This window comes from Oryza brachyantha, unplaced genomic scaffold, assembly GCF_000231095.2.
Source record: "Oryza brachyantha unplaced genomic scaffold, ObraRS2 ChrUN-Ctg46, whole genome shotgun sequence".
Taxonomy (NCBI): domain Eukaryota; kingdom Viridiplantae; phylum Streptophyta; class Magnoliopsida; order Poales; family Poaceae; genus Oryza; species Oryza brachyantha.
The window spans coordinates 397,467-424,777 of record NW_024427246.1 but is presented as its reverse complement, the minus strand read 5'-3'; the positions used below and the strand labels follow the sequence as shown (position 1 = coordinate 424,777).

General features: G+C 51.5%; 1 long non-coding RNA gene and 4 other non-coding genes across 5 annotated transcripts; 1 reads left to right on the top strand and 4 right to left on the bottom strand.

Annotated features, from left to right (window-relative positions):
* Positions 1–6,649: 6,649 nt before the first annotated feature.
* Positions 6,650–6,768, bottom strand: LOC121056414. Its single transcript, XR_005813274.1, has one exon. It is a non-coding gene; the product is annotated as a 5S ribosomal RNA (ribosomal RNA).
* Positions 6,769–10,413: 3,645 nt separating this feature from the next.
* On the bottom strand, positions 10,414–10,532 carry LOC121056393. The gene has a single exon (XR_005813253.1). It is a non-coding gene; the product is annotated as a 5S ribosomal RNA (ribosomal RNA).
* Positions 10,533–10,902: 370 nt separating this feature from the next.
* On the bottom strand, positions 10,903–11,021 carry LOC121056342. The gene has a single exon (XR_005813203.1). It is a non-coding gene; the product is annotated as a 5S ribosomal RNA (ribosomal RNA).
* A 1,208-nt stretch (positions 11,022–12,229) lies between these two features.
* On the bottom strand, positions 12,230–12,348 carry LOC121056273. The gene has a single exon (XR_005813138.1). It is a non-coding gene; the product is annotated as a 5S ribosomal RNA (ribosomal RNA).
* Positions 12,349–13,347: 999 nt separating this feature from the next.
* LOC121056122 lies at positions 13,348–14,684 on the top strand. The gene is made up of 3 exons (XR_005812989.1): positions 13,348–13,610; positions 13,686–13,779; positions 14,618–14,684. It is a non-coding gene; the product is annotated as an uncharacterized LOC121056122 (long non-coding RNA).
* The last annotated feature ends 12,627 nt before the right edge of the window (positions 14,685–27,311 follow it).

Sequence of the window (27,311 nt, the reverse complement as noted above, 5' to 3'; positions counted from 1 at the left end):
GCAAGTGGATGAACAGCTTCAGAAAGGTTATATCCGACCGAGTACCTCGCCTTGGGGTGCCCCGGTTATTTTTGTTGAGAAGAAGGACAAAACTAAGAGAATGTGTGTGGACTATCGTGCGTTGAACGATGTCACCATCAAGAATAAGTATCCTCTGCCAAGGATTGATGATCTGTTTGATCAGTTGAAGGGAGCCAAAATTTTCTCCAAGATCGATTTGAGATCAGGATATCACCAGTTGAGAATTCGGGAAGAAGATATCCCTAAGACGGCATTCACTACTCGCTATGGCTTGTATGAGTGTACGGTAATGTCGTTTGGACTCACTAATGCCCCGGCATTTTTCATGAATCTCATAAATAAGGTGTTCATGGAATACCTGGATAAGTTTGTGGTTGTTTTCATTGACGAAATTCTTATCTACTCCAAGTCAGAAGAAGAGCACGAGCAACATTTGCGGATTGTGCTAGAGAAGCTAAGAGAACACCAGTTGTATGCCAAGTTCAGCAAGTGTGATTTTTGGCTGCACGAAGTGAAGTTCCTTGGCCATGTGATCAATGCCCAAGGTGTAGCAGTAGACCCCAGTAACGTGGAGTCAGTAATCAAGTGGACCCCGCCTAAGACGGTTTTCCAAATCAGGAGTTTCTTAGGACTTGCGGGCTATTACCGCCGGTTCATTGAGAATTTCTCAAAGATAGCCAAGCCAATGACACAGTTGTTGAAAAAGGAAGAGAAGTTCAAGTGGTCAAGTGAGTGCGATAGGAGTTTTGAAGAGCTCAAGCAAAGGTTGGTTTCGGCACCCGTGTTGGTTTTGCCGGATCAGACGAAGGACTTCCAGGTTTACTGTGACGCATCCAAATCAGGACTTGGATGTGTGCTAATGCAAGAAGGAAAGGTGGTTGCTTACGCCTCTCGACAGTTGAGACCACATGAGGGTAACTATCCGACTCATGATTTGGAACTAGCAGCTGTGGTGCACGCCCTAAAGATTTGGCGACACTACTTGATCGGTAACAAGTGTGAAGTATATACGGATCATAAGAGTTTAAAGTATATCTTTACACAACCGGATTTGAATCTCCGCCAGCGAAGATGGTTGGAATTGATCAAGGATTATAATTTGAGTATCCATTACCATCCAGGCAAAGCAAATGTGGTTGCAGATGCTTTGAGCCGGAAGAATTACTGCCATGCTGCGGTGACAACAGAAGTATGTGAGCAGTTACAACAGGAGTTTGAACGACTAAATTTGGGTTTAGTCGAAGAAGGTTTTGTGGCAGCTCTAGAAGCGCAGCCTACTTTGGTGGATCAAGTTCGCCAATCCCAAGAAAATGATCCGGAGATAGCCGAGCTAAAGAAAAATATGCGAGTTGGTAAAGCTCGAGATTTTTCAGAAGATGAACATGGGACAATCTGGATGGGAAACAGATTGTGCGTACCAGATAACAAGGAGTTGAAGGAGTTGATACTCCAAGAAGCTCATCAAACCCAGTACTCTATTCACCCTGGGAGTACCAAGATGTATCAGGACCTCAAAGAAAAGTTTTGGTGGGTTAGTATGAAGAGAGAAATTGCAGAATACGTCGCCTTGTGCGATGTTTGTCAACGAGTTAAAGCAGAACACCAAAGGCCAGCAGGATTATTGCAACCTCTCCAGATTCCAGAATGGAAGTGGGAAGAAATCGGGATGGATTTCATCACTGGTTTACCAAGGACCGCTGCCGGTCATGACTCGATTTGGGTAATTGTTGATCGATTGACAAAGGTTGCTCATTTCAGACCAGTTCACACTACCTACTCAGGGAAAAGATTAGCCGAGATTTACTTGGCTAGGATCATGTGTTTACATGGAGTACCGAGGAAGATCGTTTCTGACCGTGGAAGCCAGTTTACTTCAAAGTTTTGGCAGAAGCTACAGGAAGAATTGGGAACCCGACTGAACTTCAGCACGGCTTATCATCCCCAGACAGATGGTCAGACGGAAAGGGTAAATCAGATTCTTGAAGATATGCTCAGAGCTTGCGCTCTCGACTTTGGTGGAACTTGGGATAAGAATTTGCCGTATGCAGAGTTCTCATACAACAACAGTTATCAAGCCAGTCTGCAGATGGCACCTTTTGAAACATTGTATGGGCGAAAGTGTCGTACACCCCTCTTCTGGGATCAAACAGGAGAACGTCAAGTTTTTGGGACCGAAGTTTTAAGCCAGGCGGAAGAGAAGGCCAGAATAATCCGTGAAAGGTTGAAAACAGCCCAAACCAGACAGAAGAGTTATGCAGATAATCGCCGAAGGGACTTAGCCTTCGAAGCAGGAGACTATGTGTACCTCCGCGTCACACCTTTGCGAGGAGTGCACCGGTTTCAGACCAAAGGAAAATTGGCACCACGTTTCGTGGGACCATACCGGATAGTGGAACGCAGGGGAGAAATTGCGTATCAGTTGGAACTCCTCGCTAACATGGCCGGAATCCATGACGTGTTCCATGTGTCGCAGCTCAAGAAGTGCCTCCGTGTGCCTGAAGAACAGACCAACTCCGAGCACATCGATCTGCAGGAAGATCTAACTTATGTGGAGAAGCCAGCACGGATTCTAGAAACCAGTGAAAGGAAGACTCGGAACCGTGTGATCAGATTCTGCAGAGTTCAGTGGAGTCACCACTCAGAAGAAGAAGCAACTTGGGAAAGAAAAGATGAGCTCAAGGCCGCCCATCCGCACCTCTTCGCCAGTGCCTCCGAATCTCGGGGTCGAGATTCCGTTTAAGGGGGGTAGGTTTGTCACACCCGGAGTTTCGTCCTAAGCCTAAATCGTAAAAAGAAATCCGTAAATAACAATTGGCTTAATTAACTCAGGAAAAATCTCTCTAAAAGGAATTAATTCACTTAAATCGTGGCTCGCAAATCGACTAACAGGATTTAAATTCAAATTGCAGAAGTATAAAATTTGGCCAAACAAATTAATTTAAAACTCGGCAAAAGTGGGGTTTTCCTTTTTCCCTCCTTTTTCCTTTCTTTTTCCCTTCCTTCTCAAATTGGGCCGAAGTCCAATTTTCCTCCCTCTCTCTTTTTCCTTTTCTTTTTCTTTTTCTTTCCCTTCCCGGGCCGGCCCAGCCGAGCCGGCCCACTCCTCCTCGGCCGGCCCCGCCGCGCCGGCCGTTTTCCCCGCCAGCGCGCGTCCCCGCCTAGGCCGCGGCTACGGCCCAGCTCCCGCGCCGCGCCCGCGCCCGCGAGTCCGCGTCGCCTCCCTCCTCTCTCCCGCGCCACTGACAGGTGGGGCCCACCTGTCAGTGACTGTTTCGCGCGCCCGCGCCGCGCCGCCCCGCGTCCGAGCCGGACTCCACGCCGTCGCCGCAACCGCCACCGCCGCAACCGCCGTCGCCGAGACCGCGCCGTCACCGACTCGGTCTCCATCCTCCGCCCGCCCTAGCCGGTGCCGCCACCCTATAAATCCCGAGCCGCCGCGCGCCGTCGCTCACTTTCCGCCGTCCGCCCGAGTCGCCGCCGCGCTGCTGCCTCTCGCCACCGCCGCGCAACTTCGCAGTCGGACGCCGGTCGCCGCTGCTTTGTCGCGTTATCACGTCCGCGCCGCTGTCGCCGACCAGTCGCCGTCCTCGTCGCCGCCAGTGAGCGTCCCCGCGCCGCGCATTCCTCCGTCGCGTCGTCGTCGTCGCGCCCGGTCGCCTCGTCGCCGCCGATCGATCTCCGCCGCCACCGCCGATCTCCCACACCCGCCCGCGTCGCCACCTCCGCCTCGGCCTCGCCGACCCGTCCGCGCTCTCGCCGCCGCCGGTGAGCACCCGCACCCTCCTCCCCTCTTTCTCCCCCTTCTGACCGACCGCCGCTGAGTCGCGTGCCGTCGCCGGACGAGTGCAAAGCTCGCCCCTCCCGCCGGCCGCCTTGCTCGCCGTCGCCTCCGCGTCGCCGACGTCTGGCCACCGTCGCTTGCGCCCGCGCGTGCCGCGCCGTCGCCGCTCGCCAGTCGCCGTCGCCGCTGTCCTTCCACCGTCGCCGTGCGTCGCCGCCTCGGCCGTCGTCGCCGTCGCGCCGTCGCCGCTCGCCGGCTCGTCGCCGTCGCGTCGTCGCCGTCGCGCCGCCGTCGCCGTGCGCCGCCGCCGCCGCGTCGCCCGCCGCTCACGCCGGTCGCCGCCGTCTGCCCGAGCCCGAGTGCTCCCCTTCTCTCTGTTCCCTCTTGCTGACGAGTGGGTCCCACCCGTCTGTAGTACCCCGCGCCCGCCTCCTCTCTCTCCTCCCCGGGCCCGCGTGTCAGTCTCTCCCTCTCCCTCTCTCTCACCGACAGGTGGTCCCCACCTGTCAGCCGTCAGCATCCTCTCTCCTCGCTGACGTCAGCAGCCCCATTAATTGCGCAATAATTGATTTAGGACTTTTCTGTTTAGCTAAAAACCCAGAAAACTTCTAAAATTCATAAGTAATTCATCTAGTCTTCGTTTAGGTCCATTCAAATTTCATTAAATTCATAAAATTACCAAGAATCCATTAAAAATAGTTTCTTTTGCTGTTTTAGTAGAGTTTGTGCCTGTTTTATTTATTTTTGTGCTCTGTCGCTTAGATTCGGACCCCGCCGAAGAGCCGTTTTACTTTGAGATCGTCGCCGAAGTTCCCCAAGGGCCAGAGCAAGGCAAGTGACACTCATCCTTGAACATATTGAACCCATTATTGCAAATTCCCCGCTTATTTATTTCAAATATGCATTGTTTTAATTAAAGTACTTACTTTATGCTATTTTCGGGTAAACCTTATTATTATACCGTTGTTTATCCAACTTTATCCGTTGCTGGACCAGGGGTAACTTGATTAGAGTCAGGCCTAGGTTAATGCTTAGCCATGCTTAGAACAAATAGCTCATGGGATCACATATAATTATGCTTAGTTCTGAATAGCTGAGATGTTGATTCACTACCCGGTTCGGGTTAATGTCAACTAAAATATTGATAATGGTGGGCTGTGGGTGCATGGTTTTGAGAGTCGCACCCATGGTGATTAAGGACCGGTTCACGGGAAACCCTGGAAGTCAATAAGTGCTAACCACATGCCGAAATGGGTAAGGTGGGATTTGGAGCATGACTTCGAACTATTTGACGTACCCAGGCAAGGGTAGGCGTGATGGAGTATGGACGGGCAATCGTGGTGTAACGAAAACTTCTCCTGCTTCCGGATCTACCAAGGCACAAGAGGGGACTGCCCGACTTGGTGTAAAGGAGGGGGTGAAACCTGAAGTGTGGTACGATTAAATAGGGAGGGTTGTGTAACGGGTCCTATCACGGTCTCCTTTCTGGTATACCATGGTGGTATGTCGGCGCACGTTCAAGTGTAGTGGAGTCGTGTCTTGTGGGTACAGTAGTACACCTCTGATCAGAGTATAAACTATTCGAATAGCCGTGCCCACGGTTACGGGCGAACTCCCAGCTTCACTGTGATTAGTGAACCCTAATAACTTGAGTAAATTTGTTATCACTTGGGACTACTGCAACGTGGTGTAACGTTGAGTAGTGGTTGGGCCTGTTGCAACGTGGTGTAACGTTGGATAGTGTTGTGGTACTTTACAACTGTTTATTTATTTCTGCTTACTGTATTTAAATTACCTTTATTCTGGTAATCTTTGTTATTTGTTTAAACTGCTGCTTTATCGCAACTAACCCTAGTCTGTCCTTGTTAATCCCGTTGCATCATTTTGTTTTCCCCTTGTCCGTGTTACTTGTTGAGTACGGTGGTTTGTACTCAGCCTTGCTTAACTTTCCCAACCCAGAGCTAGAAGCAGAGTCCGATGGAGGTGCCTCTCAGGAGTGAGCTGTTCCGCCGTCGAAGTGTTGCCTGTGGACTGGAGCCGTACCCGCTGGAGCTAGTCTACCCCTTTGTTTTTCTTTCCGCTGCATTTCCGCTAGAATAAGTGTAATTTTCAGTTGTTTCTAAGAACGATGGTTATGTAATCAACATTGTCTTTTTGTGTACCCTGGCTGGCCCTGGACAGGGATTTAATACACAATTAAGTTCAGAAATTCGTGTGAGGAATTTCTGGGCGTGACATCTGTCCCGGACGAAAGGTGGAACGAACGACGGCGTCCCAGACACGCGCGTCACGAGCGATAAACGCGTAGGCCGAACGGATGGCTCCGGCAAGTACTGAAAACGGTAATAATGAACGAATGGCTCGACCGAGGTCCCAAAACGTCAAAATTAAACGAATGTCTCGACAAAGAACCCAAAACGGCTAAAAAGAGGGATGCAACACGAGGACGTGCTTTAGTGCTGGTATGATCGCATCCAGCATGTCTCGCACCGCCTGCCCCTTATGCTCCCCGTGCGTGGCCCTTACCCGTCCGCCCGGGGCGAACCGTGCCGTCGTAGGAGCGAATAAGCGGCTGACTCGTACCGAGGACGAACGGCAGGGTCTCATGGGAGCGAAAAGCGAGATACGTGTACCCCGAGCGAACGGCGGGACGTCTGTCCCGAACGGAAGGTGGAACCAACGACGGCGTCGCCAGACACGCGCGTCACGAGCGATAAACGCGTAGGCCGAACGAATGGCTCCGGCAAGTATTGAAAACGGTAAAAATGAATGAGTGGCTCGACCGAGGTCCCAAAACAGCAAAAATAAAAGAATGTCTCGACAAAGAACCCAAAACGGCTAAAAAGAGGGATGCAACACGAGGACTTCCCAACAGGTCACCCATTCCAGTACTACTCTCACCCAAACACGCTTAACTTTGGAGTTCTGTTGGGATCCAGTGCTTTAGCGCTGGTATGATCGCATCCAACATGTCTCGCACCGCCTGCCCCCTTATGCTCCCCGCGCGTGGCCCTTACCCGTCTGCCCGGGGCGAACCTTGCCGACGTAGGAGTGAATAAGCGGCAGACTCGTACCGCGGACGAACGGCAGGGTCTCGTGAGAGCGAAAAGCGAGATACGTGTACCCCGAGCGAACGGCGGGACGTCTGTCCCGGACAGAAGGTGGAACAAACGACGGCGTCGCTAGGCATGCGCGTCACGAGCAATAAACGCGTAGGCCGAACGAATGGCTCCGGCAAGTACCGAAAATGGTAAAAATGAACGAATGGCTCGACCAAGGTGCCAAAACGGCAAAAATGAACGAATGTCTCGACAAAAGAACCCAAAATGGCTAAAAAGAGGGATGCAACACGAGGACGTGCTTTAGTGCTGGTATGATCGCATCCAGCATGTCTGGCACCGCCTGCCCCCTTATGCTCCCCGCACGTGGCCCTTACCCGTCCGCCCGGGGCGAACCGTGCCGCTGTAGGAGCGAATAAGCGGCTGACTCATACCACTACAGCTTTGTGCAAGTTAACCTTAGCCTATCCCTTGATAACCTATTGCATTCATTATTCTCCCTCTCTTGGGTGTTACTTGTTGAGTACGGTGGTTTGTACTCAGCCTTGCTTAATTTTCCCCCACCAGAGCAAGTGCCAGAGCCTGTGTCAGAAGAAGGTTGTTCCGAAGGTTGAAGTGAGGTTCAGTCCGCCGTCGAGAATGCCTGTGGTGTGGAGCCGTCATCGCCAGCTGAAGCTGAAGAGTAGATGGTCTAGTCTTGTTTTTCTTTTTCCGCTGCATTTCGATAGATAATTGTTTTTATTTGTTCTTAAGTCGTGGAACTGCGTATTGATTTGTCATAGTGTGTACTCGGGCTGATGCCTAGACCGAGATTTAATACATGCTATTGTTCAGAAATTTGGTGTAAATTTCTGGGCGTGACAAGTTGGTATCAGAGCCAATCTTGACCGTAGGATGAGCCAAATGGAAACCCTAGGAGCCTTCTCTCATATGCATTAGGATTTGCAAAATTTGAGTTGTTTGAAAAGAAAAAGGTGTCGAGTCTTTTGGTTTTTAAAATTTAGTGAGCATACTTGCTTCTCAAACCTTGATCTCTATAGATGTGTGGTACCCCGTCAACGTAACCAGTGCGTTCATCGCAGCAGTCGTTAGCAACTTCAGTCGATCAAGTGTCAAGATCGAAGAGTCAAGTTCTGCCAGCAGTGAAGTGTCAGGTCTTCGCTACTCCATGCGTCGCTCTCAAGATGAAGACGGAGTCGTTCAAGAGTCAAGCATTGCTTCTTCAGTCGTCGCAGCCGTTTCGAGCCGTAGACGTTACCCTAGCATCGTCTTTTAGTCGTTGCTTGGTAGTTTTTGTGTGTGTCGGTTTGTTTTGGGGTTAGCGGTTCACCATAACAAGTAGTGGCGCTATGGTTGTACCACCAGGAATTGAGTGGTCTTTTAAGTGTTTTAATCAAGATCATAAAATTTCAGTCGAATAATTCAGAAAAGCCCCTTTGATTTTCTCCTCTCCCTTTGTTCTCTCCTTCTGCTCTGAAGATGGTGAACACTAGGAACGACAACGACCGCAACGACACCAGTGCAACTGGAAGTAAAGAAAACCAAGGTGTTTCTTCCAACTGTAGGCTGCTTATCTGCACCTCTTTAACAGCTCCTCCGAATCTTGGGGACGAGATTCTGTTTAAGGGGGGTGGATTTGTCACGCCCTGAGTTTTACCCTAGCCATGAAATAATTAAATAATGCATTAAAAATAATTTGTTAATTAAAGTTCAGGAGAAACCCAGTGTAATAAATTAATTTAATTAATTGGAAGCTTTTCGGATATTCTAAAATGTCCTGGAAGCATTTTAAATTATTAACAGGATTTATATTTGAATTGCAGTCAATAAAATTTGGTCTAATAAACTTAATAACAATCGGCAAAATTGGAGGCAATTTCTTTTTTTTCCCTCCTTCCTTTTTCTTTTCTTTTTCCCTTCTCCCTTTTTTTCCTTTTTCCCTTTTCTTTTTCTCTTTTCCTTTTTCCTCTCCCTTGGCCGAACTCCTCCTCCTCCCTGGACTGTACGATCCTCTCCCCCTCCTCTCCAAGCCATGCAGCCTCATCTCTATCTCCACCAAAAAAAATCAATTCCAATTAATTAGGATTCTAAATCTTATCTCTTTGAAACCTTATCTATTCCTTGTTAATAGGGGATGGATAACAAGATCTATCTCTAGCTTCCCCCTATAAATACCCCCCTACACCCTTGCCTCTTTTCCCCGTCTCCCTCTCCCGTGCATCTCCAGTCGCCTCTTCCGCCTCCGCTACAGCTGTGCCGCCCCTATCCCAGCAGCTGCGCAGCAAGCCGCTAGCAGCCCTGCTGCATCCTTGTTCGTAGCACGTCGCCGGCTGGTCTCTCTCCACCAAATTTCAGGTTCGCATATATTTTATTCTTGCGAATGAATCTAAATTAATCTCCCGTTTAATTGTTCAGGTTTTCTAGCCTAACAGCGAGGAAAAACCGCAATCCGTCGCTGATCTCTCCACCAAACCTCAGGTTTGCATACGTTTTATTCATGCAAATCAATCTATCGTTAATCTACTGTGTAATTGCTTAGGTTTTCCAATCTATTAGCTAACGCGAGATTGATCTACAGTATGAAATTCTATTTCGTACACGTAGATTGGTTTAACGTTAAAGTCGTCTAATTCTAGTTTAGCGAGTCGTTAAATCTCAATTTAACGGGTCGTTAACTCCTGCCGTTGTGCCGCTAACGGTTCACGGTTTCACGTATCGGATCTAATTTGTCGTACGGATCTCTAATTCGTGCACGATTTGGTTCTGTCGTGTGAATGCGTGTACTGTCTGCAATTTCCCGAGTCGTGTCCCAACCGGCGCTCAAAGTCTGCATCACCTCCCTCGGCCCACTCCTCATTTTCCCTCTTCTCTCGGCCCAACAGCGCTGGCCCACTTCTCCCTTCCGGCCTGCTCTCCCTCCTCTCCTCCCTTCCCTCCCGCTGGGCCGGCCCATAGACCATAGCCCACTAGCGCCCCGAAGTCCAGGCCACCTCCCTTCTTATCGGGACACCGACAGGTGAGCCCCACCTGTCGGGGTCGTCCCCGTCCTCCGTCTCGCCAGCATGTCGCTGCGCTGCGTCGCGCCGCGTCGCCCGCTGCGCCCGCGCGCTGTCGCCCAAGCACGCTTAACTTCGAAGTTCTGATGGGATCCGGTGCTTTAGTGCTGGTATGATCACATCCAGCATGTCTTGCAACGCCTGCCCCCTTATGCTCCCCGCGCGCGGCCCTTACCCGTCAGCCCGGGGCGAACCGTGCCGTCGTAGGAGCGAATAATCGGCTAACTCGTACGGCGAATGAATGGCAGGGTCTCATGAGAGCGAAAAGCGAGATACGTGTACCCCGAGCGAACGGCGGGACGTCTGTCCCGGACGGAAGGTGGAACGAACGACGGCGTCGCCAGACACGCGCGTCACGAGCGATAAACGCGTAGGCCGAACGAATGGCTCTGGCAAGTACTGAAAATGGTAAAAATGAACGAATGGCTCGACCGAGGTCCCAAAACGGCAAAAATAAACGAATGTCTCGACAAAGAACCTAAAACAACTAAAAAGAGGGATGCAACACGTGGACTTTCCAAGAGGTCACCCATCCTAGTACTAGTCTCGCCCAAGCACGCTTAACTTCGGACTTCTGATAGGATCCGGTGCTTTAGTGCTGGTATGATCACATCCAGCATATCTCGCAACGTCTGCCCCCTTATGCTCCCCGCGCGCGGCCCTTACCCGTCTGCCCGGGGCGAACCGTGCCGTCCTAGGAGCGAATAAGCGGCTGACTCGTACTGCGAACGAACGGCAGGGTCACATGAGAGCGAAAAGCGAGATACGTGTACCCCGAGCAAACGGCGGGATGTCTGTCCCGGACGGAAGGTGGAACGAACGACGGCGTCGCCAGACACGCGCGTCACGAGCGATAAACGCGTAGGCCGAACGAATGGCTCTTGCAAGTACTGCAAACGGTAAAAATGATCCCATGGCTAGACCGAGGTCCCAAAAGGGCAAAAATAAACGAAAGTCTCGACAAAGACCAAAACGGCTAAAAAGAGGGATGCAACATGAGGACTTCCCAAGAGGTCACCCATCCTAGTACTAGTCTCGCCCAAGCCCGCTTAACTTCGGAGTTCTGATGGGATCCGGTGCATGAGTGCTGGTATGATCGCATCCAGCATGTCTCGCACCGCCTGCCCCCTTAAGCTCCGTGCGCGTGGCCGTTACCCGTCTGCCCGGGGCGAACCTTGCCGACGTAGGAGTGAATAAGCGGCAGACTCGTACCGCGGACGAACGGCAGGGTCTCGTGAGAGCGAAAAGCGAGATACGTGTACCCCGAGCGAACGGCGGGACGTCTGTCCCGGACAGAAGGTGGAACGAACGACGGCATCGCCAGGCATGCGCGTCACGAGCGATAAACGCGTAGGCCGAACGAATGGCTCCGGCAAGTACCGAAAACGGTAAAAATGAACGAATGGCTCGACCGAGGTCCCAAAACGGCAAAATGGGACGAATGTCTCGACAAAGAACCCTAAACGGCTAAAAAGAGGGATGCAACACGAGGACGTGCTTTAGTGCTGGTATGATCGCATCCAGCATGTCTCGCACCGCCTGCCCCCTTAAGCTCCCGGCGCGTGGCCCTTACCCGTCCGCCCGGGGCGAACCGTGCCGACGTAGGAGTCAATAAGCGGCTGACTCGTACCGCGAACGAACGGCAGGGTCTCGTGAGAGCGAAAAGCGAGATACGTGTACCCCGAGCGAACGGCGGGACGTTTGTCCCGTACAGAAGATGGAACGAACGACGGCGTCGCCAGGCATGCGTGTCAGGAGCGATAAACGTGTAGGCCGAACGAATGGCTCCTGCAAATACCAAAAACGGTAAAAATGAACGAGTGGCTCGACCGAGGTCCCAAAACGGCAAAAATGAACGAATGTCTCGACAAAGAACCCAAAACGGCTAAAAAGAGGGATGCAACACGAGGACGTGCTTTAGTGCTGGTATGATCGCATCCGGCATGTCTCGCACCGCCTGCCCCCTTATGCTCCCGGCGCACGGCCCTTACCCTTCCGCCCGGGGCGAACCGTGCCGTCGTAGGAGCGAATAAGTGGCTGACTCCTACCGCGGACGAACGGCAGGGTCTCGTGAGAGCGAAAAGCGAGATACGTGTACCCCGAGTGAACGGCGGGACGTCTGTCCCGGACAGAAGGTGGAACAAACGACGGCGTCGCTAGGCATGCGCGTCACGAGCGATAAACGCGTAGGCCGAACGAATGGCTCCGGCAAGTACCGAAAATGGTAAAAATGAACGAATGGCTCGACCGAGGTCCCAAAACGGCAAAAATGAACGAATGTCTCAACAAAGAACCCAAAACGGCTAAAAAAAAGGATGCAACACGAGGACTTCCCAAGCGGTCACCCATCCTAGTACTAGTCTCATCCAAGCACGCTTAACTTCGGAGTTCTGATGGGATCCAGTGCTTTAGTGCTGGTATGATCGCATCCAGCATGTCTCGCACCGCCTGCCCTCTTATGCTCCCCGCGCGTGGCCCTTACCCGTCCGCCCGGGGTGAACCGTGCCGTCGTAGGTGCGAATAAGCGGCTGACCCGTACCGCGAACGAACGACAGGGTCTCATGAGAGCGAAAAGCGAGATACGTGTACCCCGAGCGAACGGCGGGACGTCTGTCCCGGACAGAAGGTGGAATGAATGACGGCGTCGCCAGGCATGCGCGTCACGAGCGATAAACGCGTAGGCCGAACGAATGGCTCCGACAAGTACCGAAAACGGTAAAAATGAACGAATGGCTCGACCGAGGTCCCAAAACGACAAAAATGAACGAATGTCTCGACAAAGAACCCAAAACGGCTAAAAAGAGGGATGCAATGTAAGAGCCCTAGGTTCATAACCAGGTATTTATAAATTCATTTGTTGTCCTTTAGATTGCATATTTACTATATTGCAATTTGATCATATGCAATAACAAAATTAACTCTAATCGGTAAAATTGAATCCACTTCTATTTGAGCAATAATCTGAACAGAAGTATACATATTTAATATTTTATTCAAATATTAGTTTACTTATCATCACTAAATATAAATTTTGTTGAATTTTAACTCTCTATTTAGGTCTCCTAAAAATTCAAACCAAGTTTCAGCCTAACCCAATTCATCTTTTCACCAGATTTAAAATACTTGGGATTTATGTGTGAAACTTTCAAAAATGGAAACTAGGTGACTCAATCTATCTCAACACCAAAACACACATTTTTCACACTCTTATAGCTTAATCAAATTGAATTTACCAAGAGAGAGAAATAAAATAAATCCTGAAAACTGCAAGAGTGAATCTGTACTCAATTTTTCACCCACCTCTCTCACCCTCGTAAACAGCCATGACTTGGGCCCACTTGTCATTGACCTTGGGTGTCTCTTTAGCCCCCACAACACCCTCTTGGGCGTGCTTCCACCTCAGGATTTAAGGGGGAGGGGCAGAGAAAACCCCTTCATCTCCCTCCCATTCTGTTCTTGTTGCTGTTCTGTTCTTCCATGAGCTAAGCTCCCTCCTCATTTTCCTCCTCCCCAAATCTTCACAAAAATGCAAGGATCCAGCACTGCATGTCACACCACAAGATCCCCAAGGTTGTAAGCTTTCCATCCATCCAAATAGCCTGCACATGCATCGGTTGCTGAGGGAGATCGAGAAGAAAAGAGGAGCTTGCTGCTTGGTGCAGAGCAGCAGCAGCAGTTGTTTTCCTCCTCTTGGTGAGCTTTCTTCCCCATCCATAGCTACTCTCTTAGGTTCCCCATCATGCTGAGCATTCCTAGTCTCCTCCATAGGTCACCGGTTCAAGATTTGAAGGCTAGTAGCAGGCTGCAAGCTGTTTTCTCTTCTTCGGTGACAACAGCTCGGTGTCTTTGCTTCCCTGTTTTGGTGAGTTTTCAGCTTCTTCAACTCAAGCTGAAAAGTGTCTTCTTAGCAGTAGAATCAAGTCCTTAATGTATGTTTTCTTGCATGTGATGCTCTTGGCATTCATGCACTAGATCGAGTCATCCACACGTGCTGTTTTGGCTGAAAAATGAGTGAACTTTGAAAATCCATAACTAATTCATATGAACTCCGATTTCAGTGAAACAAATTCTTATTGCTTCATAAAACAGATCTCTTCATTGTTGTAAAATAAAAATGACCAACTTTTTACTGTTTTTCTCTGTAGGAATATAAATAGCTATATGTCTCCCTTGTGTGGTCTAGCTCTTCATAGATTCGTAAGAAATTATCGGTAAAAGCTAAAATTGTGAAACCAATTTTGTTGAGCTTATATTTTGCTACTCTTTGCTGTTTTGAAAATAAGCTTGACAATACTCCCCTTAAATCATGTTTAGGAGTGTATTTAGCATTCCCATGATTTTAACTTCTAAGATCCATAAATAAATAATGACAATACATAAAGCTGTGGAATAATTTTTCTTAGCACCTGTGAATGATGTACTGCCCACTAAAAATAATTATACATGTAAAAACTTGGTTTGAGTTGCAAGTTACTTGTAATGCTCTAAAGTAGACTTAATTATTTTTGGAGCTGTCATTATCTGACCTGAAGGCTTGTCATTTTCATATCTCCTAAACAATAAGTGATAATCTAGTGATTCTTTCACCTAAATTCAAGTTAACATGTGCTCTACTCACTGTATTTATTTCATGATTTATTGATCATTTCGCATGTGCATGTTTATTTGGCTCTTATTCGCATATTGCTTCTTTTCGGTAGATTTGGAGAATCCGGAGAGTACCAAGCCATATCCAGAGGAGGATAGTGACTACCCTCAGCAGGAAGGCAAGCACCTAAGCATATAGAACCTATGCTTTCTCTATAAATATCTTTGGTTGCAAAACTATACCTATATATGCATGTGTTTCCTAGATGTTAAAACGTCTGTTTTGGGTGAATTGGTAGATCCTAATTATGCATTTATTCCCTGTTATATTGCTGACCTTATCCCTTGTCACCACCGTATAGGAGTGTTAGGCTTGTTTACTTCATTCAAGCTTAGCAATGCTTAATGCTAATAGAAGTATAAGGATTGACAGTACTATCATTTGTGGTGTATAGACAACTTGTACTAGTGGGCATAAAACTTGAGCACTTACACTAAATTATGGTTGATGAAATATGTTGGACTTGGACGGGTGGTAGGGCGATGAAGGAAGGTTGGTTTCCCCTGATGCAAGTAGCCCCGTCTGGGTCGTTAAGGACCGAACATTTTGACATCTATTCAAGCACCCTTCGTACTTACCACATGCCTTATTTGGGACCGGCTTGTTCTTTACTAGCTCTACTGTGATTATTTATACCACGTTGGAGAGACGTGAGGGCAGGTAGCCCTTTGGAGGGCCTCGAGTGCCTATGTTGGCCGGGGGTGCCTCCCGCGTGGTGCGCTCGCCTTGGTCACACCACACAGGCACGTGACTAAGTCGTCGGGAACCTCGGCGTGGTATAGGTGGTTGGGGTGGGATTAGGAAAGACATGTAATGAGCTTGTATCACTCGCGTACCGCACTCGACGGGGTGTGTAGCTTTTGATCCTTGTTCATTTCATGTGGGTACAGTTGTACACCTCTGATCAGAGTATAATCTATTCGAATAGCCGCGTCCTCGGTTATGGACATTGCTTGATGTGTTAGTCAGTTATGTTAGCATCAAGTGTGGATTAATACGGATGAGTTTGTGTTTGATGGTGGTGTTGGCATGCTGTGCCATGATGGTGTGGACTTGGGTAGTCCCTTGTTGTTGGTGAGAGCGCCGTTTGGACTCGTTTGCTTATGCATTTCAGAATTGTATACTTGCTGTCAATAAGTTAAAATGATGTTATATTTACTATTACTTAACCACTTTTACTGTTATTTGCTCAATAAAATTGGCTTTATGCAACCTAGATGGCTTAGGTTAAGGTAAACCTTGCATACTCCTCTCTCCTTTTATATATAGTTTTGGGTAAGACTTGCGAGTACAATCTTGTACTTAATCCGGTGTCTGCAATTTCAGGTGAGGATTCCGGGTATGAGTTGTGCTTCTTGTGTGGTCACTGCTCTGCCGGGGGTGGCGAGGGCAGTGAGTGATCCCTTCTCTTGCAGCTTGGCTCTTGCCCGGTTGGTTTGCCCTTGTGGGGTTGTGGCACCGCCGGCTTTCGTTTTATGCTTATGAGCTTTATTTGAGTCTTCCGCTGCTACTCCTTCTGTGTATGTTGGTACCTTGGACCCTATGTTGTATCATGTACCTTGCCACTTATTATCCATGATATGGTACTGTTATGACTATTAATTGCTTACGATGAAAATGTGAGGCTAGTCGCATTCCTGGGGACTAGCTAAGCATGAGTAACGGGTTTTGATCGCTTGAGATAATCGGAGATAGCGGTTTGGATCGAGTCACTGGGGTATGCTTTTAGTCGCTACCTTCGAGTGGTTGATGGGCATATGACGGAGTAGACTGGCAAACTATCTTATGGTTATGTCTTGCGCTCACTACTCGGCATTCCGATTATTATAACAGAAGGTTGTCAACCGTGATCATGGACACATTGAGGACGAGTGGCTATTTATGCGTGTGTGGATCTCACTCCTCCAATAGTATGTGATGGTCACGTTGCACATTGGATGTTATAATACTTGGGGTGTCCACATGCAACACGAGGACGTGCTTTAGTGCTGGTATGATCGCATCCAGCATGTCTCGCACCGCCAGCCTGTCACGCCCGGAGTTTTATCCCAAGCCTAAAATCGTAAAAAGAAATCCGTAAATAACAATTGGCTTAATTAACTCAGGAAGAATCCCTCTAAAAGGAATTAATTCACTTAAATCGAGGCTCGCAATCGACTAACAGGATTTAAATTTAAATTGCAGAAGTATAAAATTTGGCCAAACAAAATAATTTAAAATTCGGCAAAAGTGGGGTTTTTCTTTTTCCCTCCTTTTTCCTTTCTTTTTCCCTTCCTTCTCAAATTGGGCCGAAGTCCAATTTTCCTCCCTTCCTTTTCTTTTTCCTTTTTCTTTTTCTTTTTCTTCCTTCCCGGGCCGGCCCAGCCGAGCCGGCCCGTCTTCCCGCTCGGCCGGCCCAGCCGTGCTGCCCGCTCCCTCCGCCCGCCAGCGCGCGCCCGCCTGGGCCGCCGCCCGGCCCAGCTCGCCCGCTCGCTCGCCCGCGCTCGCCGCGAAGTCCGTCTCGCCTCCCTTCTCTCTCTCGCGCCACTGACAGGTGGGGCCCACCTGTCAGCGACCGAAACTCCGCGCCGCGCCGGCCGAGTCCGGGTCCGCCGCCGCGCCGCAACCGCCGCCGCCGCAACCGCCGCCGCCGAGGCCGCGCCGTCGCCGACTCGGTCTCCAACCTCCGCCCGCCCTAGCCGGTGCCTCCACGCTATAAATCCCGAGCCGCCGCGCGCCGTCGCTCACTTTCCGCTGTCGCTCATGTCACCGCCGCACTGCCGCCTCTCGCCGCCGCTGCGCAATCTCGTCGCTGCCGCCGGTCACCGCCGCTTTGTTGCGTCATCACCTCCGCCCCGTCCTCGCCGACTTGCGGCCGTCCTCCGTCGCCGTCGGTGAGCGTCCCCGCGCCGCGCATTCCTTCCTCGCGTCGTCGCCGTCGCGCCCGGTCGCCTCGCCGCCACCGATCAATCTCCGCCGCCACCGCCGATCTCCCGCACCCGCCCGCGTCGCCACCTCCGCCTCGGCCTCGCCGACCCGCCCGCGCCCTCGTCGACGCCGGTGAGCACCCGCACCCTCCTCCCCTCTTTCTCCCCCTTTCCGGCCGACCGTCGCCGAGTCGCGCGCCGTCGCCGGACGGGACCTTAGCTCGTCGCTCCCGCCGGCCGCCGTGGTCGTCGTCGCCTCCGCGTCGCCGACGTTTGGCCGCCGTCGCTTGCGCCCGCGCGTGCCCGCGCTCGTCGCTCGCCGGTTGTCGCCGTGCCAGCCGTCGCCGCTGTTCTGCCGGTTGCGCCTGTGCGTCGCCGCCTCGGCCGTCGTCGCCGTCGCGCCGTCGCCGCTCACCGGTCGTCGCCGTCGCGCCGCCGTCGCCGTGCGCCGCCGCCGCCGCGTCGCCCGCCGCTCCCGCCGGTCGCCGCCGTCCGCCCGAGCCCGAGTGCTCCCTTCCTCTCTGTTCCTCTCTCGCTGACGAGCGGGACCCACCCGTCAGTTGCCACCTGTCAGCCGTCAGCCTCCTCTCTCCTCACTGACGTCAGCAGCCCCATTAATTGCGCAATAATTGATTTAGGACTTTTCTGTTTAGCTAAAAAACCCAGAAAACTTCTAAAATTCATAAGTAATTCATCTAGTCTCCGTTTAGGTCCATTCAAGTTTCATTAAATCCAGAAAAATGCCAAGAATCCATTAAAAATAGTTTCTTTCTCTGTTTCAGTAGTTTTTAGCCTGTTTTTCTTGTTTTGCCTTGTTTGTCGTAGGTTTTTCCCCCGTCGCAGCGCCGTTCGTTCTCGAAGTCATCGCCGAAGTTCCTTGTGGGTCTAAGCAAGGCAAGTGGCACCCTTCTTTGATCATATTGAACCTATGTTTATAAAATCCCCCGCTTTTACATTCAAACATGCATTGTATTCAAATGTATTTACTTTATTTATCTATTGGGTTTTTACCAATATATCCGTTGATCCCCATTTATTATTGTCATCCCAGGGTTAATTTGACTAGAAATAGGGTTAGTCAATGCTTAGCCATGCTTAGTTCAACTAGCTCACCAATTATTATTTAATTATTGCTGCACTTTGGTACACCTTCAATGGTTGTTATCATTATTCTTTTCCCAAGGTGGATTAACACAACTAAAATATTGCTTATGGTGGGTTGTGGGTGTATGGTTTTGAGAGTCGCACCCATGGCAATTAAGGACCGGTTCTCAGGAAACCCTGAAGGTCTTACACGTACTAACCACAAGCCAGAATGGGCAACGGTGAGACTCGTAATCTAGCTTGTCCCTATTCGACGTACCCAGGCAAGGGTAGGCGTGATGGAGTATGGACGGGCAATCGTGGTGTAACGAAAGCTTCTCCTGCGTCCGGATCTACCAAGGCACAAGAGGGGACTGCCCGACTTGGTGTAAAGGAGGGGGTGAAACCTGAAGTGTGGTGCGATTGTCTAGGGAGGGCTAGGTGAAAGGTCTTATCATGGTTTCCGTACTGAGGTATCGTGGTGATACGTTGGGGCATGGTAACATGCTTGGCAGCCATGTCTTGTGGGTAAAGTTGTACACCTCTGCAGAGTAAAACTATTCGAATAGCCGTGCCCGCGGTTATTGGGCGAACTGACAGACTCACTGGGATTAGATGAACCTCTTTAATAATTTTATTAATCTTGGAACTGGTTTGACCCTGCGCAATGTGGTGTAACGTTGGCAGTGGTTTGGGTCTGTCGCAACGTTGTTTAACGTTGGGCAGAGGGTTGACCCTGTCGCTACGTGGTGTAACGTTCGACAGTGGTTTGGGCCTGTTGCAACGTGGTGTAACGTTGGACAGTGGATGATTATTTTAAATGTTTACTTTACTTTTATTGCAGTCTATTCTATCTACTGTTTTGCTAAATTACCGCAGCTGTTGTGCAATTTAACCTTAGCCTATCCTTGTTACCCTATTGCATTCATTATTCTCCCACTCTTGGGTGTTACTTGTTGAATACGGTGGTTTGTACTCAGCCTTGCTTACTTTTCCCCCACCAGAGCAAGTGCCAGAGCCTGTGTCAGAAGAAGGTTGTTCCGAAGGTTGAAGTGAGGTTCAGTCCGCCGTCGAGAGTGCCTGTGGTGTGGAGCCGTCTTCGCCAGCTGAAGCTGAAGATTAGATGGTCTAGTCTTGTTTTCCTTTTCCGCTGCATTTCGATAGATAATTGTTTTTATTTGTTTTTAAGACGTGGAACTGTGTATTAATTTGTCATAGTGTGTACTCGGGCTGATGCCTGGACCGAGATTTAATACATGCTATTGTTCAGAAATTTGGTGTAAATTTCTGGGCGTGACAAGTTGGTATCAGAGCCAATCTTGACCGTAGGATGAGCCAAATGGAAACCCTAGGAGCCTTCTGTCATATGCATTAGGATTTGCAAAATGTGAGTCGTTTGCAAAGAAAAAGAGTCGAGTCTTTTGTTTTTGAAAATTTAGCGAGCATACTTGCTTCTCAAACCTTGACCTCTCTCTATAGATGTGTGTCATCCCATCGACGAGCCCGTGCCTTCGTCGCAGCAGTCGTCAGCAACTTCAGCCGATCAAGTGTCAAGACCGAAGAGTCAAGTTCTTCCAGAGGTGAAGAGTCAGGTCTTCGCTACTCCAAGCGTCGCTCTCAAGTTGAAGATGGAGTCGTTCAAGAGTCAAGCTTTGCTTCTTCAGTCGTCGCAGCCGTTTCGAGCCGTAGACGTTACCCTAGCATCGTCTTTTAGTCGTTGCTTGGTAGTTTTTGTGTGTGTAGGTTTGTTTTGGGGTTAGCGGTTCACCATAGCAAGTAGTGGCGTTATGGTTGTACCACCAGGAGTTGAGTGCTCTTTTAAGTGTTTTAATCAAGATCAGAAAATTTCAGTCGAGTAATTCAAGAAAAGCCCTTTGATTTTCTCCTCCCCTTTGTTCTCCCCTTCTGCTCAGATGGTGAACACAAGGAACAGTAACCGCAACAACAATGGAGGACAACTGCAGCCCTTATCAGCACTGCCACCGCCAAACCAGACAACACCAGCTCAGAAGCCAGGGGTTTGTTTCAACTGCAACAGACCGGGTCACTTCGCCAAGGAGTGTCCACAGCCAAGACGCAACAAACCAGGATTTGTGCAAGCCCAAGTCAATCAAGTCTCAGCCAAGGAAACTCAAGCTGCACCCGAGTTTGTTCCAGGTAAGTTCTGCCAACTCTAGGCTGCTTGTCTGCACCTCTTTAAGAGCTCCTCCGAATCTCGGGGACGAGATTCTGTTAAGGGGGGTGGATTTGTCACGCCCGGAGTTTTATCCCAAGCCTAAAATCGTAAAAAGAAATCCGTAAATAACAATTGGCTTAATTAACTCAGGAAGAATCCCTCTAAAAGGAATTAATTCACTTAAATCGAGGCTCGCAATCGACTAACAGGATTTAAATTTAAATTGCAGAAGTATAAAATTTGGCCAAACAAAATAATTTAAAATTCGGCAAAAGCGGGGTTTTTCTTTTTCCCTCCTTTTTCCTTTCTTTTTCCCTTCCTTCTCAAATTGGGCCGAAGTCCAATTTTCCTCCCTTCCTTTTCTTTTTCCTTTTTCTTTTTCTTTTTCTTCCTTCCCGGGCCGGCCCAGCCGAGCCGGCCCGTCTTCCCGCTCGGCCGGCCCAGCCGCGCCGCCCGCTCCCTCCGCCCGCCAGCGCGCGCCCGCCTGGGCCGCCGCCCGGCCCAGCTCGCCCGCTCGCTCGCCCGCGCTCGCCGCGAAGTCCGTCTCGCCTCCCTTCTCTCTCTCGCGCCACTGACAGGTGGGGCCCACCTGTCAGCGACCGAAACTCCGCGCCGCGCCGGCCGAGTCCGGGTCCGCCGCCGCGTCGCAACCGCCGCCGCCGCAACCGCCGCCGCCGAGGCCGCGCCGTCGCCGACTCGGTCTCCAACCTCCGCCCGCCCTAGCCGGTGCCTCCACGCTATAAATCCCGAGCCGCCGCGCGCCGTCGCTCACTTTCCGCTGTCGCTCGTGTCACCGCCGCACTGCCGCCTCTCGCCGCCGCTGCGCAATCTCGTCGCTGCCGCCGGTCGCCGCCGCTTTGTTGCGTCATCACCTCCGCCCCGTCCTCGCCGACTTGCTGCCGTCCTCCGTCGCCGTCGGTGAGCGTCCCCGCGCCGCGCATTCCTTCCTCGCGTCGTCGCCGTCGCGCCCGGTCGCCTCGCCGCCACCGATCAATCTCCGCCGCCACCGCCGATCTCCCGCACCCGCCCGCGTCGCCACCTCCGCCTCGGCCTCGCCGACGCCGGTGAGCACCCGCACCCTCCTCCCCTCTTTCTCCCCCTTTCCGGCCGACCGTCGCCGAGTCGCGCGCCGTCGCCGGACGGGACCTTAGCTCGTCGCTCCCGCCGGCCGCCGTGGTCGTCGTCGCCTCCGCGTCGCCGACGTTTGGCCGCCGTCGCTTGCGCCCGCGCGTGCCCGCGCTCGTCGCTCGCCGGTTGTCGCCGTGCCAGCCGTCGCCGCTGTTCTGCCGGTTGCGCCTGTGCGTCGCTGCCTCGGCCGTCGTCGCCGTCGCGCCGTCGCCGCTCGCCGGTCGTCGCCGTCGCGCCGCCGTCGCCGTGCGCCGCCGCCGCCGCGTCGCCCGCCGCTCCCGCCGGTCGCCGCCGTCCGCCCGAGCCCGAGTGCTCCCTTCCTCTCTGTTCCTCTCTCGCTGACGAGCGGGACCCACCCGTCAGTTGCCACCTGTCAGCCGTCAGCCTCCTCTCTCCTCGCTGACGTCAGCAGCCCCATTAATTGCGCAATAATTGATTTAGGACTTTTCTGTTTAGCTAAAAAACCCAGAAAACTTCTAAAATTCATAAGTAATTCATCTAGTCTCCGTTTAGGTCCATTCAAGTTTCATTAAATCCAGAAAAATGCCAAGAATCCATTAAAAATAGTTTCTTTCTCTGTTTCAGTAGTTTTTAGCCTGTTTTTCTTGTTTTGCCTTGTTTGTCGTAGGTTTTTCCCCCGTCGCAGCGCCGTTCGTTCTCGAAGTCATCGCCGAAGTTCCTTGTGGGTCTAAGCAAGGCAAGTGGCACCCTTCTTTGATCATATTGAACCTATGTTTATAAAATCCCCCGCTTTTACATTCAAACATGCATTGTATTCAAATGTATTTACTTTATTTATCTATTGGGTTTTTACCAATATATCCGTTGATCCCCATTTATTATTGTCATCCCAGGGTTAATTTGACTAGAAATAGGGTTAGTCAATGCTTAGCCATGCTTAGTTCAACTAGCTCACCAATTATTATTTAATTATTGCTGCACTTTGGTACACCTTCAATGGTTGTTATCATTATTCTTTTCCCAAGGTGGATTAATACAACTAAAATATTGCTTATGGTGGGCTGTGGGTGTATGGTTTTGAGAGTCGCACCCATGGCAATTAAGGACCGGTTCTCAGGAAACCCTGAAGGTCTTACACGTACTAACCACAAGCCAGAATGGGCAACGGTGAGACTCGTAATCTAGCTTGTCCCTATTCGACGTACCCAGGCAAGGGTAGGCGTGATGGAGTATGGACGGGCAATCGTGGTGTAACGAAAGCTTCTCCTGCGTCCGGATCTACCAAGGCACAAGAGGGGACTGCCCGACTTGGTGTAAAGGAGGGGGTGAAACCTGAAGTGTGGTGCGATTGTCTAGGGAGGGCTAGGTGAAAGGTCTTATCATGGTTTCCGTACTGAGGTATCGTGGTGATACGTTGGGGCATGGTAACATGCTTGGCAGCCATGTCTTGTGGGTAAAGTTGTACACCTCTGCAGAGTAAAACTATTCGAATAGCCGTGCCCGTGGTTATTGGGCGAACTGACAGACTCACTGGGATTAGATGAACCTCTTTAATAATTTTATTAATCTTGGAACTGGTTTGACCCTGCGCAATGTGGTGTAACGTTGGCAGTGGTTTGGGTCTGTCGCAACGTGGTTTAACGTTGGGCAGAGGGTTGACCCTGTCGCTACGTGGTGTAACGTTCGACAGTGGTTTGGGCCTGTTGCAACGTGGTGTAACGTTGGACAGTGGATGATTATTTTAAATGTTTACTTTACTTTTATTGCAGTCTATTCTATCTACTGTTTTGCTAAATTACCGCAGCTGTTGTGCAATTTAACCTTAGCCTATCCTTGTTACCCTATTGCATTCATTATTCTCCCACTCTTGGGTGTTACTTGTTGAGTACGGTGGTTTGTACTCAGCCTTGCTTACTTTTCCCCCACCAGAGCAAGTGCCAGAGCCTGTGTCAGAAGAAGGTTGTTCCGAAGGTTGAAGTGAGGTTCAGTCCGCCGTCGAGAGTGCCTGTGGTGTGGAGCCGTCTTCGCCAGCTGAAGCTGAAGATTAGATGGTCTAGTCTTGTTTTCCTTTTCCGCTGCATTTCGATAGATAATTGTTTTTATTTGTTTTTAAGACGTGGAACTGTGTATTAATTTGTCATAGTGTGTACTCGGGCTGATGCCTGGACCGAGATTTAATACATGCTATTGTTCAGAAATTTGGTGTAAATTTCTGGGCGTGACACTGCCCCCTTACGCTCCCGGCGCGCGGCCCTTACCCGTCCGCCCGGGGCGACCCGTGCCGTCGTAGGAGCGAATAAGCGGCTGACTCCTACCGCGGACGAACGGCAGGGTCTCGTGAGAGCGAAAAGCGAGATACGTGTACCCCGAGCGAACAGCGGGACGTCTGTCCCGGACAGAAGGTGGAACGAACGACGACATCGCCAGGCATGCGTGTCACGAGCGATAAACGTGTAGGCCGAACGAATGGCTCCGGCAAGCACCGAAAACGGTAAAAATGAACGAATGGCTCGACCGAGGTCCCAAAACGGCAAAAATGAACGAATGTCTCGACAAAGAACCCAAAACGGCAAAAAAGAGGGATGCAACACGAGGACGTGCTTTAGTGCTGGTATGATCGCATCCAGCATGTCTCGCACCGCCTACCGCCTTACGCTCCCCGCGCGCGGCCCTTACCCGTCCGCCCGGGGCGAACCGTGCCGTCGTAGGAGCGAATAAGCGGCTGACTCGTAACGCGGACGAACGGCACGGTCTCGTGAGAGCGAAAAGCGAGATACGTGTTTCCCGAGCGAACGGCGGGACGTCTGTCCCGGACAGAAGGTGGAACGAACGACGGCGTCACCAGGCATGCTCGTCACGAGCGATAAACGCGTAGGCCGAACGATTGGCTCCGGCAAGTACCGAAAACGGTAAAAATGAACGAATGGCTCGACCAAGGTCCCAAAACGGCAAAAATGAACGAATGCCTCGACAAAGAACCCAAAACGGCTAAAAAGAGGGATGCAACACGAGGACGTGCTTTAGTGCTGGTATGATCGCATCCAGCATGTCTCGCACCGCCTGCCCCCTTACGCTCCCCGCGCGCGACCCTTACCCGTCCGCCCGGGGCGAACCGTGCCGTCGTAGGAGCGAATAAGCGGCTGACTCTTACCGCGGACGAACGGCAGGGTCTCGTGAGAGCGAAAAGCGCGATACGTGTACCCCGAGCGAACGGCGGGACGTCTGTCCCGGACAGAAGGTGGAACGAACGACGGCGTCGCCAGGCATGCGCGTCACGAGCGATAAACGCGTAGGCCGAACGAATGGCTCCGGCAAGTACCGAAAACGGTAAAAATGAACGAATGGCTCGACCGAGGTCCCAAAACGGTAAAAATGAATGAATGTCTCGACAAAGAACCCAAAACGGCTAAAAAGAGGGATGCAACACGAGGACATGCTTTAGTGCTGGTATGATCGCATCCAGCATGTCTCGCACCGCCTACCCCTTACGCTCCCCGCGTGCGGCCCTTACCCGTCCGCCCATGGCGAACCGTGCCGTCGTAGGAGCGAATAAGCGGCTGACTCGTACCGCGGACGAACGGCACGGTCTCGTGAGAGCGAAAAGCGAGATACATGTTCCCCAAGCGAACGGCGGGACGTTTGTCCCGGGCAGAAGGTGGAACGAACGACGGCGTCACCTGGCACGCTCGTCAGGAGCGATAAACGCATAGGCCGAACGAATGGCTCCGGCAAGTACCGAAAACGGTAAAAATGAACGAATGGCTCGACCGAGGTCCCAAAACGGCAAAAATGAACGAATGTCTCGACAAAGAACCCAAAACAGCTAAAAAGAGGGATGCAACACGAGGACGTGCTTTAGTGCTGGTATGATCGCATCCAGCATGTCTCGCACCGCCTACCCCCTTACGCTCCCCGCGCGCGGCCCTTACCCGTCCGCCCGGGGCGAACCATGCCGTTGTAGGAGCGAATAAGCGGCTGACTCGTACCGCGGACGAACGGCACGGTCTCGTGAGAGCGAAAAGCGAGATACGTGTACCCCGAGCGAACGGCGGGACGTCTGTCCCGGACAGAAGGTGGAACGAACGACGGCGTCGCCAGGCATGCGCGTCACGAGCGATAAACGCGTAGGCCGAACGAATGGCTCCGGCAAGTACCGAAAACGGTAAAAATGAACGAATGGCTCGACCAAGGTCCCAAAACGGTAAAAATGAACGAATGTCTCGACAAAGAACCCAAAACGGCTAAAAAGAGGGATGCAACACGAGGACATGCTTTAGTGCTGGTATGATCGCATCCAGCATGTCTCGCACCGCCTACCCCTTACGCTCCCCGCGTGCGGCCCTTACCCGTCCGCCCGGGGCGAACCGTGCCGTCGTAGGAGCGAATAAGCGACTGACTCGTACCGCGGACGAACGGCACGGTCTCGTGAGAGCGAAAAGCGGGATACGTGTTCCCCAAGCGAACGGCGGGACGTCTGTCCCGGGCAGAAGGTGGAACGAACGACGGCGTCACCAGGCACGCTCGTCAGGAGCGATAAACGCATAGGCCGAACGAATGGCTCCGGCAAGTACCGAAAACGGTAAAAATGAACGAATGGCTCGACCGAGGTCGCAAAACGGCAAAAATGAACGAATGTCTCGACAAAGAACCCAAAACAGCTAAAGAGAGGGATGCAACACGAGGACGTGCTTTAGTGCTGGTATGATCGCATCCAGCATGTCTCGCACCGCCTACCCCCTTACGCTCCCCGCGCGCGGCCCTTACCCGTCCGCCCGGGGCGAACCGTGCCGTTGTAGGAGCGAATAAGCGGCTGACTCGTACCGCGGACGAACGGCACGGTCTCGTGAGAGCGAAAAGCGAGATACGTGTTCCCCGAGCGAACGGCGGGACGTCTGTCCCGGACAGAAGGTGGAACGAACGACGGCGTCACCAGGCATGCTCGTCACGAGCGATAAACGCGTAGGCCGAACGAATGGCTCCGGCAAGTACCGAAAACGGTAAAAATGAACGAATGGCTCGACCGAGGTCCCAAAACGACAAAAATGAACGAATGTCTCGACAAACAACACAAAACGGCTAAAAAGAGGGATGCGTTTAGTGCTGGTATGATCGCATCCAGCATGTCTCGCACCGCCTACCCCCTTACGCTCCCCGCGCGCGGCCCTTACCCGTCCGCCCGGGGCGAACCGTGCCGTCGTAGGAGCGAATAAGCGGCTGACTCGTACCGCGGACGAACGGCAGGGTCTCGTGAGAGCGAAAAGCGAGATACGTGTACCCCGAGCGAACGGCGGGACGTCTATCCCGGACAGAAGGTGGAACGAACGACGGCGTCATCAGGCATGCTCATCACGAGCGATAAACGCGTAGGCCGAACGAATGGCTCCGGCAAGTACCGAAAACGGTAAAAATGAACGAATGGCTCGACCGAGGTCCCAAAACGGCAAAAATGAACGAATGTCTCGACAAAGAACCCAAAACGGCTAAAAAGAGGG